This window comes from Jaculus jaculus, chromosome 4 (assembly GCF_020740685.1).
Source record: "Jaculus jaculus isolate mJacJac1 chromosome 4, mJacJac1.mat.Y.cur, whole genome shotgun sequence".
In the NCBI taxonomy this organism is placed as follows: Eukaryota; Metazoa; Chordata; class Mammalia; order Rodentia; family Dipodidae; genus Jaculus; species Jaculus jaculus.
In genome coordinates, this window is record NC_059105.1 from 104,369,626 (window position 1) to 104,385,968 (window position 16,343).

Here is a 16,343-nt window from a genome sequence, read left to right on the forward strand (position 1 = left end):
ATCCAGTATATATTCTATTTTATAAAAGGTTCCATGGGCTGCTGAGAAGAATGTGCATTCTATAGATTTTTGGTAGAATGTTCTGTAGCTGTCCATTAAGTCTAGTTGATCTATGGTGTTGTTGAGCTCTCTTATTTCCCTGTTGATTTTCTGTTTGCATGATCTATCTATTGCTGATAGTTGAGTGTTGAAGTCCCTACCTATGATGATGTTGGTGTTTATTTATGTTTTGTTGTCAAGTAGGTTTTGTTTTATGAATTGTAGTGCACCTGTGTTTGGCGCATAAAGACTGATGATTGTGATATCCTCTTGTTGGATCATTTCCTTGATGAATAAGAAATGCCCTTCTTGGACTTTTCTGGTTATTTTTCAAATGAAGTTTGTCTTATCCAACATTAGTACAGCAAAACCTACTTGTTTCTTATTTCCATTTGCTTGGAATATCATTTTCTACTCTTTCACCCTGAGGAGGTGCCTGTCTTTAATAGTGAGGTGGGTTTCTTGAGTACAGCAGATTGAGGGGTCCATTTTTCTGATAGACACTGTTAATTTGTGTCTCTTGAAGAGTAAATTAAGGCCATTATAGTTTTGAGTAATAACTTTGAGGTTTGATTTAATCCCTACAATATTGTGGTGCTTGATGGATTTTGGTGTTTTCTTGGACTTTGTAGTTTTTTGAGCCTTCTCTGGGCTTGGTTGTTGTAGTCTTCTTCTTACAAGCTCTTGAGGTTGGTTGCTTGACTCTCTGTATGTTTGGCTTGTGTTCATATAGTTGTTTAGCTGACTTTTATCATGGAAATTTCTTTTCTTCCTCCATCTTTTATGAGGGATACTTTTGCTGGGTACAGTAGCTTGGGATGATCTGAATGATCCTCTTACCTCTGCCTCCTGAGTGCTGGGATTAAAGGCATGCACCACCATGCCCAGCTAATATTTATTTTTATTTATTTATTAGAGAGAGGGACTGAAAATGGGTGCATCAGGGTCTCTTAGCCACTGCAAACAAGTCCAGACACATGCACCACTATGTGCATCTGGCTTATATGGGACCTGGAAAATCAATCCTGGGTCCTTAGGCTTCACAGGCATGTGCCTTAACCACTTAGCCATCTCTCCAACCCAGCATCTTGTATCTTGATGGGACTCTATTTTGAGAGGGTGGGAAAGTTTGCTTCAATAATATTGTTGTATAAGTTCTCCATGCCTTTGGTCTGAATTTCTTTCTCTTCTGGTATACCCATGATCTGAATGTTAGAACATTTAAGGGTATCCCACAGTTTCCTCATATTCTGTTCACAAAATTTTTTGAACTTGTTCAAGTTTTTGGACTCACAAACTATTTCTTCTGTCTTGTCATCCAGTTCTGAGATTCTGTCCTCCACATGAACGACTCTGTTCTTAAGGGCTTCTAGAGATGCTTGAACTTGTTCGATTTGGTTTGTATTGCCTTTTTCTGTATAGTATCCATTCCTCTGTTGGGTTCCCTTTTCAGGTCATTGTCTGATTTTCTTAATGCTTCTTGAAATTCATCCTTGCATTTATTTATGTCTTTGTTGAGTTTAATCAGCTGATTACTGAGGTCCTCTTTATTTTTTGGTCCCCTTCAGCTCACTTAACTGTCTTTTTTTTTCTATTAGGTCCAACATAGGGAAGACAGTATGCTTGTCAGTCTTTTGTTGATTTTCTGCAAGTTCTGCCAACTGCTTGGCTAGGATCACATATTTGTGTCTTCATTTTGGGGTTCTGATCCTGTTGTCTCTTCCATTTTAATTAGAGACTTCCATTCTGGTACTGGGCTACTTTGTTGGGGTTACTTCCATTTGATGCTTCATTTTATTCCTTTTGTACTGTGGCCTGTCCATCACCGTGTACAAATCTTATTTAATTCAGGATGAAGCTGTAGTTTATCCTTGAAGTGTCTCAGTGATTATTCTCTTTTATGTTTGACTAGGTTAGGCTTTTGACCGCAAGGGCTGTCTACTCAGGCGGTAGGAGGCCCAAAGGCCTTTGTGGGGACCTGAAGACCTGGTGGTGAGGGAGGAGCCTGGACAGCAAGCAGTCTTAGAGGCAGGTGGCTGGGTTGAGGTGGGTAGGATGGGGCTAAACCTTTGGCAGGTGGTGGAGCCAGGGGGTTGGACTGCCTTGGGAATGGGACAGTCCAGCCTGATGTAGACCAGGTGATGTGAACCCAATAGTAAGGACCCTGTCTCATGAACCCTGTGATTTGTACCCGAAATCTTGGACCCTGAAAGGAGGACTCTTTGATGCACACCCAGTGGTCCAAACCTTGTAAGGTGGACCTGATGGTGCAGACCCTGTGAAGTGGACCCTTTGATGTGGACCATTTGACTCAGACCTTGTGATGTGGACCCAATGGTGCTGACCCAATAGCATGGACCCTGATCTGGTGGCATTCCTGGGCTGGTGGGGGGCAGGCAGTGGTCCTGGTGGTGGGCAAAAGGAAGAAAGCCATGGGAGGGAGAGAGGAATGACAGCCAGTTGGTGGGGGGAAAGGTGAGGGCCACCTGGCCCAGATCCATGGAGCTTGTACATAGTGCAGGAGCCAACCTGGTCTGCTGAGGAGGGGCTTTGGGGGGCTGGGAAAGCTACTTGGGGTTTGAGTGACTGATGAACTACCCAGGAGCATGGAAATCAGTGGATTCCCTACTGTAACCCTTCGCAACCTCCTGCTGGAAGTCTGTTAGGACCTTCTGTCCCCCAAACACCCACAGACCTTGCCTATTACTGCCCAGCGAGGTGAAGCATGGTTAGGCAGATGCCATCTTAACCGGACATCTCTTGTTACTGCTTTAAAAAATATTTTATGCATTTATTTGCTAAAACAGAGATATAGAGAAAGATAGAGAGTAGGTACATCAGGACCTCTAGCCACTGCAAATGAATTCCAGATGCATGCACCACTTTGTGCACCTGGCTTTACTTGGGTACTGGGGAACTAAGCTCACATCATTAGGCTGAACCATCTCTCCTGCCCTGTTATTACCTTTTAAGTTACCTAAGTGGAGCCAGTTTACAGCCAAAGTTGAGCCTTGCCAATGAGTAATGTGCTTTTGGCTGTGAGGAACAGAAAATTCCAGGTCAACCATTTCAACATACAGTACAAATACAGAGCATTTTATGCAATTGATGATGGTCTCATCTGGAAGGCAGGTTCTTCCAAGATTGTGCTGAGAGCCTCACCTTGCCTCCACCACAGGATGGGGACCCATCTGGGCATTAGTATATCCCCTCCAAGGTTTAGAGACAGGAATAGTGCCCAGTGGTAGAAAAGGTTGTTCATAAAGTGCCAGCTTCCTCATCTCCCTCTGGCATTACTTTTCTGCACTTGTTAGCTTGCCTTGCTACTTTTCAGTGACATCATTACTTTAGCTGAGGCTCATTTGCATTTTATCCCCTGTGGTCTCAGGTATTTGCTCTGGCTATTCTAAGATAAAGAGTTAAGATTCACTAAGCACCTTAAAGGTAGAACTTCAAACTGACAGGAGATAAACAATGGAATTCAAAGAGGGGCCTGCTGTGGGCCCTTTGATTCCAGCTTCACTGACTGCCATGGGTAGATAGGTGTGCAAGGTGGAGCCTGCCCTTCTTCAGCATCCCTCTGTGTCTGGTTTTCCTCCAGGGAGTGCTCCTCAACTTCAGCTGCACACAGTTAATGATGCCATATATCCTGATTAATGGACCTAAAATGGAATGTGGTCATTGTTGCAGTTAGGTTCACATTGCTGGCAGAAAACACCCAACCAAACCAGCTTATGGGGAAAAGGGTTTATTTTGGCTTACAGGCTCCATGATAGTAGGGGGAAATGATGGCATGGGCAAAGGGTGGACATCACCTTCTGGCCAACATCAGATGGCAGCAACAGGAGAGTGTGCCAAACACTGGCAAGAGAAAGCTGGCTATAACACCCATAGCCCCACCCCCAACAATACACTGCCTCCAGGAGGCTTTAATTCCCAAATTGCCATCAGCTGGGAACCTAGTGCTCAAAACAACTAAGTTTATGGGGAACACCTGAATCAAACCGCCACAGACATTGTCATAGGATAAATATGCTCCCCCCAAATTTGTATATTGCGCTACTAACCCTGGGACTTCTCAGTGTGACTGTATGTGGAGATAGAACCTTTGAATAGGTGATTAAGTTAAAATTAGGCTATTATTCCAGGACCTAAGGCCCTGTGACTGGTGTCATTATGAAAGATGAGGACAAAAAATAAAAAAGATGAGGACATAGACATGCACAGAAGCATACCAACAGGATGATTTAAGGTTAGATTCAAGAGGACATTGAGCTGGATTTTTCCTTGAAGTTACAAGATTTATCAACACTAACGAACAGAAATTGCAAGGTCTGAAAAAGCAGAAGTGGAAGCAGAGCAGAAGAAATGGAGGAGGAAGAAGAGAAGGAGAAAAGGAGAAGGAAGAGGAGGAAAACCTCAGATTGCCGAAAAAAGAAATATTCATTTTAAGCCTTTACAGAAGGAGAAGGGATATTGCATAGAAACAAGGAGTCTCGTGTGAGGATATTATGGGAAACAGGGCACATGTAGCTTGAACATGCATAAGGGCAATCATTTGTTCTTTGAGTAGAAGATTAGGATTTTAGTTATTCTGTATTCTTCATATATGATGGCTATTTAAAGCCCTGTTACCTGGAGAGCCTGCTAAACTTTTTGAATGAATTATAGAATCAGTGGGGTACTTTTCATTTCTCTGAGGCAGTGAGAATTACAGTCAGAGTAAGGTCTCATCTTTAAATGAACTTAATTTGCATCAAGTGAGTACTAGAAATACATGAAACATTCATATCTTAACATTTGCATGGTTTTGTTCTTTTGCCTCTCTTTAAGATATTATAATAATAGCAAGGAGAGAGAGTTTAGCAGGTAAGAGCACTTGCAACTCTAGCATGAAGACCTTAGACTACCTTAGCTTGATTGCCCAGAACACATGTAAAAAGCTGGAGTGATCATACATACCTGTAACCTCAGTCCTGGAGACAAGAGAATGGGGAATTGCTACAGCTTGATGGTCAGCCAGTCAGTTTGACCAAAAACAGCAGGCCCAGGTCCAGTGAGAGACACTATCTCAAGGAAAAAAAAAAAAAAAACTGCTGAGAGTGATAGATGATACCCAATATTCTCCTCTGGCCTCTACACATGTGTGCATGGGCAGATGCATCTGCACACACAAGTGAATATACCACATATACACACCATACCTACTACAGAGTCATACATACACCAAGAAAAAAATAATGGTGCACAAATTCCCATAGATCTTTTATTCTAGTCTCCCAAACATTAACATTTTGTTCTCTGTCTCTCTCCCCTCATTTTCACTATTTCTGTTGTGGTTGTTTTGAGGGGCAGTCCACTATGCAGCCTCAAACTTGTGATCCTTATGCTTCAGCCTCCTTTTCTATCTTTCATTTTTCCTTTTTTTCCTGAACAATTTTGAGTGTAGGGCACAATTGCTATAGTCCAGGTGGTTTGTGTGCATTTCCTAGAAATGAACAATCAGCACCAGGAATCAGCATTGCTGTAGTACTATAATCTATAGATTTTACAATTTAATCATATTTTATATAGTGAAAGTCTGAAACGTGGACTGCATTTGCATATTTGTTGATGCTTGCTTAATTTGGAATAACTTCCTGGTCTCTGTTTTATTGATATTAACAATATTGAAGACTACATGGACAGTGTATTAAAAAGTCCTTCCATTTGGCTTTATCAAATTTTCAACATTATTCCATTTGGGATATGCACTTTTGGCAGAGATTTCATAGAAGTAATATGTTCTTTGTAAGACATAACATCAGGCCCTATTGTATTGGAGCAACATGCTACATACAGTAATCAGAGTCTATTTCGGCTTCTATGACAAAACGATAGACTGTGTGGATTAGAAACAAGCACAAATTTGTTCCTCACAACTCTTGAATCTGAGATCTGGATCAAAGCATTGAAACATTTCATGTCTGATGTGAGCTGGTTCATAGCTAGCCGTTGTACACACATGGTGGAAGGACCAGGATTTCTTTAGGTTTTTAAAGACATTAATTCAGTTATGAAGGCAGAGTTTTCACTTAGCACTTTTGGAGGACCTGATATCTAGCTCAACTGGTGAACTGAGTAAAACATTTTCCTAGCAAGGATATGCCCACTTACTCCTGGGATGGATGATCCTTTGAATAGGAAGTAAACAACCTATATATATAATATAGAATAGAGTATTGCAACTGTTCTTACTTTTCTGCTAAGTATTACAGTTTCATAAAGATCAAAGCTGCAGATCACTCACAAATACCATGCTCACAATTTATAGCATCATCAATTTTGAGATCCTCCACAAACTTGAGAGAGCACTTAGGTTCTTATAATAGCCTATTTTTTGGTGAGTGCTGGCAGATGACAAATTAAGCAGATATGTCAGCAATGTAATCATCAAGAGATGGGGTCTGCAGACATGGCTTACTTTCCTGTGGAGCCTAAAGACCCAGATTTGATTCCCCAGTATCCACATAAGCCAGACACATGATGGCAAATGCAGTGACTATAGGCCCTGGTACACCCATTTTCTCTCTCTCCCCCCCCTCTTTCTCTATCTCTCACATAAATAGATAAATAAATAAATATGTTTTAAAGATAGGGTCATTGAAGTATTCTTCAAATAAGCTTAGGTGAAGTTGCAATCTTGATCTTGGTTCACTTTTTCTTTTCTTTTCTTTCTTTCTTTCTTTCTTTCTTTTTTTTTTTTTTTTGAGGCAAGCTCAACAAACTGGCCTTTTTTTTTTATGCAAGAGAGCAGGATAGAGAGAGAGGGAGAATTGACACAGCAGAGCTATCAGCCACTGCAATTAAACTCCAGACACATGTGCCTCCTTGTGCGCATGTGCAACCTTGTGCGCTTGTGTCACCTTGTGCATGTGGCTTAGTAGGACTTAGAGAGTTGAACATGGGTCCTTAGGCTTCCCAGGCAAGTGCTTTAACCACTAACCATCTTTACAGCCCTTGGCTCACAATTTTGTGCTAAGTATTCATAAATAAATACCGTAGGCTTCACAGGCAAGCGCTTAGCCTGTAAAGCCTAAGGACTCTGGTTTGAGGCTCCATACCAAGGACCCACATTAGCCAGATGCACAAGGGGACGCACATGTCTGGAGTTCGTTTGCAGTGGCTGGAGGCCCTGGAGTGCCCATTCTCTCTCTCTGTCTCCTCTCTCTCTCTCTCTCTCTCTCTCTCTCTCTCTCTCTCTGCCTCTCTCTCTCTGTCTGTTGCTCTTAAATAAATTTAAAAATATAAACAAATTGTTTTTTAAAAAAAATACCAGAATGTCCATGCCCTGACAAAGTTCACAATATATAAGGAAAATGGGTAAGTAGAGAAATTAAATAACAATATGAGAAGGAAAGATGCAATGAATAGTTAATATGATAATTTTATTGCCATGTGAATTGACCTGAGACTGGGTGCTCTACAATTAAATCCTAATACTAATTACCTAAATTGATATAGATGCCACAGAATAAAGACAAAGTCATCCATAGAAGACTGCCAGAGGGTCCCAGGACAGCCATAGTTTTAACTGACTAAAATTTGGGGGTTTACAGCCGTCTCAGAGCTCAAGAAACCACCATACTTATAATTGCAGATTTACTACATTGAATATACAGATGGGAGGGGTTCAAATGAGAGCTTCTATAAGCTCCTCTTATGGAATCAAGTTACATAATCCTCTTGGCACATCAGTATGTTTACCAACCAGGAAACTTCATTGAACTTTAGCATCCAAAGTTTATAAATAAACTGTAGTTTATTTATGCTGCTGGTTTTCTGTTATTGACCACGTGTTTGACTATAACCTCCAACCTCCTTCTCCTCAAAAATCAGGTGGCACAAAGTTTCCAAGCTTTTAGTCACCTAGTCACACACTATAAGAGTATTTATAGCTGCCCAATATGTAGTCTACAGAAGTTTAAAACAGAGGTGTATGGTGTAGCTGCCTCCTGGAATGAGGTCAGATAGTGGCTGTGGATTGGTAGGATGAATAGCTAGTTCTTGGAGGAACAGCTTCTCTGCAACTAAACGTTTTTCATAAGATGGGAAACCACTAAAATATATACAAAAATTTCAAATCGATTTAAGTATGCACACACTTCAGCTGGGGGATTTAAAATATGTATATTTATTTATTTATTAAAATGTTCATAGTAGGGCTGGAGAGATGTTTCAGTGGCTAAGGAGTTTGCCTGCAAAGCCTAACAAACTGAGTTTGATGCCCTAGTACCCACATAAAGCCAGATGCACAGTGATGCATGCATCTGGAGTTCATTGGCAGTAGCTAGAGGAGCTGAGGTGCCCATTCTCTCTGTGTCTCTTCTGTCTTGCAAATAAAACATGTTTTTTTTTAAATGCTTACAGTAGCACTATTATATTTTATAAATGTGTAAATATAGATTATATAAATATATTCATAATCTGCTAGTTAGAATTTATCTCTTCTCTCCTAAACTCCAGTATGACATTGTGTAACACACATAAATGTTTTTCTAAAAAACTCTTGGGGTTTCCTGAGTTACCACTTGAGTTACCTGAGTTAGCACTGAAGTGATTCTTGCAGTACCCTAGCCAGCTTCAAGATAGTTTCTAGTCACCAGTAAGAACCAGGTGACTAGAAGCCTGGAAACTTTGTACCACCTGATTTTTGAGGAGAAGGGGGTTGGAAGTTACAGTCAAATGTTTACAGGTTCTTTCACTCAAACTATCTGTAGGCATCTTCTGTCTGGGGCTGTCTCCTTAAGGGATGATGAGTGTTCTCTATACAGAAGGAAGCATCCTGTGTTGCTTCTTCCTGAATATAAAGTCTACAAATAAGAGAAATACATTATATTAATGTTTCTACAAATCCATGTCCAGACATATATCATCATACTTCCTACAGAATAACTTTAAAAAATGACAGTCTTAATTTAATACATATTTATAAAAGATTTTATATTAAGGTAGAGATTGATCATTTTCAGGTCAATGAAAATGAAAAAAAAAATTTAGGCTAACTTATGCTTGTATTTGCTAGTGGGTTGGGTATTCAACCATAATTTAATCATTCAGGAGTATTTTATACAACCATCACATACGTGATTGCCAATCTACTTGCCAAGAACATACACTTCCTTAAGAGTGAACGCGATAATGATTAGAACTCAAGCAGTTTGGGTAAAGTTAAAAGTATCTTTTGTGGGCTGGAGAGATGGCTTAGCGGTTAAGCGCTTGCCTGTGAAGTCTAAAAAAAAAAAACCCCGGTTCCAGGCTTGGTTCCCCAGGTCCCACATTAGCCAGATGCACAAGGGGGCGCATTTGTCTGGAGTTCGTTTGCAGAGGCTGGAAGCCCTGGCGCGCCCATTCTCTCTCTCTCCCTCTATCTGTCTTTCTCTCTGTGTCTGACGCTCTCAAATAAATAAATAAATAAGTATCTTTTGCTAAAAAGTAGATTAGATGTGATAAGATGTGCTTGGAGAAATAGCATGTCATCCTATTGTAAACTGCCTTGAAACAAAATATGGATAGGTTGAAGAGTATATGAAATAGGCAGCTTTGGAAAAAAAGGAGGAGAGGATATAAATGTAGTAAGTGGTTATACTGGGAATGAGTGCATTTGTCTGTATTTCATTACTGTAAGGAAAATCTGAAATAAGCTAACTTAACACAGAAAAGTTTTATTTATTTCAATTTTAGAGTCCTCAGTGGTTCAGTCTTTGGTGAAAGCTTGAAGACAGATGGCATAATGTCAGGGGCATGTGTGGGTGAGAGTATTCCCACTTTGAGACAGGAAGCAGAGCCCTTTTTGCATTTGGAACACATGGCTCACTGGTTTCTGAATAGCATATTATTATATCTATGTTCTGATTATGGATTTATCCATTTCTTTTTGATATTTGTTGGCTTTCACTTGTACACAGCAGCAATTCTAAGTGTGTCCTAATGGTTTTAGAAGAGGAAAATACCCTACTTTGGTGAGATAATTGAGAAAAGGAATTCTCATCCTATACATTTTTCATCCTACAAGTAACATTTTCAGTACTTTATGGCAGTTTTAAACATTCACATTATTCATCATTCCAATTTCAAATAGATTGGATAGACTATCTTCATTTTATAGATGACTTGATAAAACTCAAATGCCTTGCCTAAGTTTGGATAGCACCTAGATGTCAAATGAATTTTTCAGTAATAAATAGTGATCACTTTAAAGCAAAAAATAAATGTTTTAGGCATTATTCAATTATATCTAAGTTAATATTTAAAAATACTATTGTCAGTACAATGTGAATAGTGAAAAAATCTCAATTATGCCATATTACAAAGGCAATTCACTCCTATGACATAAACTTGAAGTAGGCTAGGGCATGCATCTATATCACAAAATTTTCTAGTTAAAATAACATGAAAACTTATTCTGTCCAACTTTTCAATCAATGCAGAAATTATTTTCAACATTATACCTTTATATCTGTGTTAGTTTCTGCTGACACTTCAGTAAAAGACATATATAATGGCATAAAGTCCTCAATAATCAAGTCCACATATAATTACATTTCCTTAAAGTATACCTTGCTCTGTTCATTTGCTTACCAAAGTACTTCTCATAGCACTTATACATAGATTTAAAAATTTATTTTATTTGTTTGCAAGCAGAGACAGAGAGAGAATGGGTGCACCAGAGCCTCTAACCACTGAAAATGAACTCCAGATGTATCCACCATTTGTGCATCTGGTTTCACATGGGTACTAAGGAATTGAACTCGGGTCTTTCAGTTTTGTGGGTAAGCACCTTAACTGCTGAGACATCTCTCCAACCCGCTATATAGTTCTTAATTTCAATATAGCTCAAATCTAAATTCATAGGGCATGTATGTGTGTGTGTCCAAGAGATTGTGAGAAATCAAAGGAAACAGTGAATTTGTGGCCACCACCCTAAAAGCCACTTATGTAGACAGACTACTCATTGTCTCCCATGAGGAAAGAGAAGACCAGACCTCAACTAACATTCTCCAGACAATCCTACTCATGGCTTCAAACCTGAAGGCACAGCACAAGAGTCAAATCACATTAGTGAAATGGGCAAGTGGTCTGAATGCATGCATCATGATCAGGAATGTTCATCAGAGCAGTAAAAGCACTACTGACAGAGAAATTGTCTTCAAATGTAGTATCTATTGTTACCCTTTGTGATTGTCTATCTTTATTGTCAACTTGTCAGGATCTGGAATCATCTAAAACACATGCCTCTGGATGGTATTCCTTGCCTCTGTTTGCCTTGGCTTTTTTGTTTGTTTGTTTGTTTTTCGAGGTAGGTTCTCACTCTGGCCCAGGCTGACCTGAACTTCACTATGTAGTCTCAGGGTGGCCTCAAATTCACAGTGATCCTCCTACCTCTGCCTCCTGAGTGCTGGGATTAAAGGCGTGCACTACCACGCCCAGCTGCCTGGCTTTCTAAAAAATATTTTATTTATTTACTTGACAGAGAAAGAGGGAAAGAGAGAAAAAGAATGGGCGAGCCAGGGCCTCCAGCCACTGCAAATGAACTCCAAATGCTGGTGACCCCTTGTGCATCTGGCTAACTTGTGTTCTGAGGAATTGAACCTGGGTCCCTTGGCTTTGTAGGCATATGCCTTAACTGCTAAACCATCCCTCCAGCCCCCTGCCTTGGCTTTTTGCTGACATGTCCATCCTTGCTGAACTGACTGAAGGTCAGTGACTGTCCAGGAATCTTCCAAGCTTTTAGTGCCAGATAGGGACTGCTGTGACATCTGGTTTTATGAACTTAGCAGCTATGAAACTCTCAGCCTCTCCAGTATTGGATCCAGCCACTGTCATGTAAGCCAACTTAGCAAATCTTCCTTTATGTGTACATTCTATCAATTCTGTTCCTCTGAAGAAGCCTAATATACCATACTGCTCAAAAAATATCTGATCCTTTTTTAATTTTTGGAAATTTATTTTATTTATTTATTTTTAAAATAATTAATGACTTCCATAATAATTATAAACAATATCCCATGGTAATTCCCTCCCTCCACCTAATTTCCCCTTTAAAACTCCACTCTCCATCATATCCCCTCCCCCTCTCAATCAGTCTCTCTTTTATTTTGATGTCATCTTTTCTTCCTATTATGATGGTCTTGTGTAGGTAGTGTCAGGCACTGTGAGGTCATGGATATTCAGGCCATTTTGTGTCTGGAGGAGCATGTTGTAAGGAGTCCTACCCTTCCTTTGGCTCTTACATTCTTTTGGCCACCTCTTCCATAATGGATCCTGAGCCTTGGAAGGTGTGATAGAGATATTGCAGTGCTAAGCACTCCTCCGTCACTTCTTCTCAGCACTGTGATGCCTTCTGAGTCATCCCAAGGTCACTGCCATCTGTAAAGAGAAAGTTCTGTAATGAAAAACTGAGAGTAGCATTAATATAAGGGTATGAACATTAAGAGAAGTACTTACTGAGCAGTTAGATGAGCATAGTATATACATTTAGCCAGACAGCAGCAGACGTTACCCCTAGGGCTCATGACTACCCCTGTTGTAGCTTTTTAGTTTCAGGGATGTATTCCCTCCCATGGAGCTGGCCTCCAGTCAAATTAGAGGGCAGTTGGTTTCACCTATAACAGACATGTCACTATTGCATCCGCTGGCTTATTTGGACTGGCTGGCCAAATATAAGGCTTGCAGTGTCCACTGTGGAGTATCTTCACTGGTGATTTCTCTCTCTCCCATTGAGCTGCATGCAGTGTGGGGTTTTCCAGCTTTCTGTCAGCTGGTCTACATCTGATCCTTTTTTTATAAATACATTTCTCAGCTTGGCTTTCATAGCATCCTAAATGATGGCCTCCTCTTGTTTGATTATGCTTATTTCCTGTTTATATGGTTTGAATCTAGAATGACCTCAAAAGTCTCTGTGTTAAGGCTTAGTCCCCAGGTTTCAGATAAGGCTCAATGGTTAAAGGTACTTGCTTGCAAAGCCTGCCAGCCCAGGTTTGATTTCTTCAGTAGCCACACAGAGTCAGATGCACAAAGTGGCATATATGTCTCATTTGTTTACAGTGGAGGGAGGCCCTAAAAACCCATTCTTCTCTGTCAAATAAATAAAGTATTAAAAATATAAATTGCTGCTGGGCGTGGTGGCGCATGCCTTTAGTCCCAGCACTTGGGCAGCGAGGTAGGAGGATCGCCATGAGTTCAAGGTCACCCTGTGACTACATAGTGAATTTCAGGTCAACCTGGGGCAGAATGAGACCCTACCTCAAAAAAATATACATATATAAATTGCTTAAGGCTTAGTCCCCATGTTAGGGCACTGAAAGGTTGTGGAAAGTTTTAGAATGGAACCTTAGTAGGAGGTTTTAGGTTACTGAAGGCATGTGCTTGAAAGGGATCATAGGACCCCAGACCTTTCCTCTTTCTCTCTTGCTTCCTTGCTGCCATAAGCTTTCTCTGCTATGTGCACCATGATGTGCAGCTTTGCTACTGGCCCAAACCATTAGGACCACCTGATCCTGGACTACAACTTTCAAAACTGTGAGTTAAAAGAAATCTCCCCTCTTTATACATTGTTCCATCTCAGGTATTCATTATGGTAATAGAAAACTAAAATACCTACTAACAGTCATGGGGCACCCTAGAGTGGCAGTTGTTTTGAAACAATTTTATAAGATGGGCCAAACCATGCTGTTTATTATGTTGCATGTGTGAGTCATGTAAATGCATGTTGTGCGCATGAGTATGTGTATTATATATACACTTATATGTGTGTAGGGTATATGTGTACATATATGCATGCATGTGTGGAGGGCAGAGGTTGACATTGGGAGTCCTCTATTGTGCTCCATCTCATTTTGTGACAGGGTCTCTTGCTGAGCCCAGAGCTTATTGATTTGGCTAGACAAGCCAGCCATGGTGATTCTCTGGTCTCCACCTTCCCTAGCACTGAGATTATAGGCACATGCCACCATGCCTGAAATTTTTACATGGGTGCTGGGTATCCAAACTCCGGTCTTCATGCTTGTGCAAAAAGCACTTCACTGACTGAACCATCTCCCCATACCCCATGATAGTTTTGTCTCAGCCTCAGACCACCCTCACTGGTCTCCTCTGAAAACTTACTGAGCATCATCTGTATACAAAGCACTGAACATAGACTTGGGAAGGAAGCCTATCCTCAACCCCTGCTCCCCCTTAGCTGTGCAATGTGTACAAAAGCAAGCATCACACTCCTGGAGAATTCACTTGTTATGTCTGTGCAGTTTACCTAGGTCCCTCATAAGCATTACAAGGCTGTCAAGTCCCCCCCTCCCCACCAGACTTTGGTGTCTTTCTTTTCTCCTTTCCTCTCTCCACCGCAAACTCACTTAGTTTTTGGAGTTGCTCTGGAAGACAGAGTTAGTTCACAAGGTGGTGTCCATCTATTAAATAAAGGAACCATAATTTTGTAGGGGAGAATATAGATAGAAACATTGCCTCTCCTGAAAGAAATTCTGCATTTCCTTCATCTATTACTCTGCTGACTTTTGGGATAAGATACTGGGACAGATCATCATGCCAAAATAACTTTTGTATAGGTAATGTCCTTCCATACTGATAATAAAAAGCTATCCATTCTGGGGCTGGAGAGATGGCTTAGCAGTTAAACACTTGCCTGTGAAGCCTAAGGACCCCCGTCTGAGGCTCAATTCCCCAGGACCCACGTTAGCCAGATGTACAAGGGGGCATACACATCTGGAGTCCATTTGCAGTGGCTGGAGGCCCTGGCACACTCATTCATTCTCAATCTCTCTCTCTGCCTCTTTCTGTCAGTCGCTCTCAAATAATTAAATAAAAAGGATTTAAAAAAATTTTTTTTTAAAGTTAACCATTCTGGATTTTGGTTTAAAGCTCCAGATACCTCACCTACAAACCTACAACTTGTAGAACCAAATATAGACTGAGAGAGGTCAGTTGCTGAGTTGTTTCTTCTTGGAGTCCATAAGCCATTCCTGAATGCAAGCATGCACCAGGGATGATAAACATGGCAAAAACATATGCTCTGGAGAACAGCTGGACAATGGGCAAGGAAATAGCAATACACGAGAGAGCACTTCACAGGAGACAGACGAGAACAGCAGGAAGTGGTCAAGGGGTGGGCCTGGGGCCAAAGGGAGGACACCAAAGATTTACAGGCAGTGACAGTACCAAAGCAAACTCCAGTCATTAGTGTAGCTTGGAGAAAAAGGATCAGATGTTGGAAAGAACAGTGTGTTCTGAAGACTGCAGGGAGTTTGGGTGTCAAGCGTGGGTGTGTGGAGGTGAGAGGCATCGACTGGGGCCCATGAGGCTAAGAGTGGGCAGGGCAAGATCAAGAAGCCTTCTTGGTAGTTCAAAGCACAGGAGTGGCACAGATAGATGTTGACCTGGAAATCTTTCTAGAAATGGAGTATACATAACAGATTTTGAGAATGGACACATTGAGATGGATCAAAGTCCTGAATGAAGCTTCCCTAGAAACCAAATTGTAACAGATGGTATTCTCATTTCTGAAGCCTTAGTTGTGTCCTTTTAAAATCTAAATGTTAGTCCTCCAGTGCTCTATGCTTATTCAGTGTCTAATTGGATGAAATAAACACTGAGTAAATCAATTTTAGGCTTTTAAATAATTTCTAATTGACAATTGTATTCCTTCATAGGGTATAATATTTGTGTCATTTATACATTATACAATGATTTCAAAAGAGGCCAACTTACATTAGAGAACGTCTGTACCCACAAACATAGAAGGAACTATTCTTGTATTATGCTGGGGAATGTCAATTGGAAAAAAAAAAAAAAAAGGGTAAATTTTACTTCTGACCTGCTTATGTAGTCATTTGCTTAAATGTATGCATTAAGTGTATAAACATGTTAATAAACTAAAACAGGGTATTTTTACTCATTTGAAGTCCACATGTACTTAACTAGGCACCAACACCAAGTAGTTCATTAATATATATATGTGTGTGTGTGTGTGTGTGTGGGTGTGTAATTATATAGTCTCACTCTAGCCCAGGCTGACTAGGAATTCACTATGTAGTCTCAGGGTGGCCTTGAACTCACAGAAATCCTCCTACCTCTGCCTCCAGAGTGCTGGGATTAAAGGCATGTGCCACTATGCCTGGCTTCATTTTTAAAAATATTAAGTGCAAGTGGAGAGATACAAGAGACATAGACTGACAGAATGGGCACACCAGGGCCTCTAGCCACTGCAAATGAATTTCAGATGCATGGGCCACTTTGTACATCTGGCTTTATGT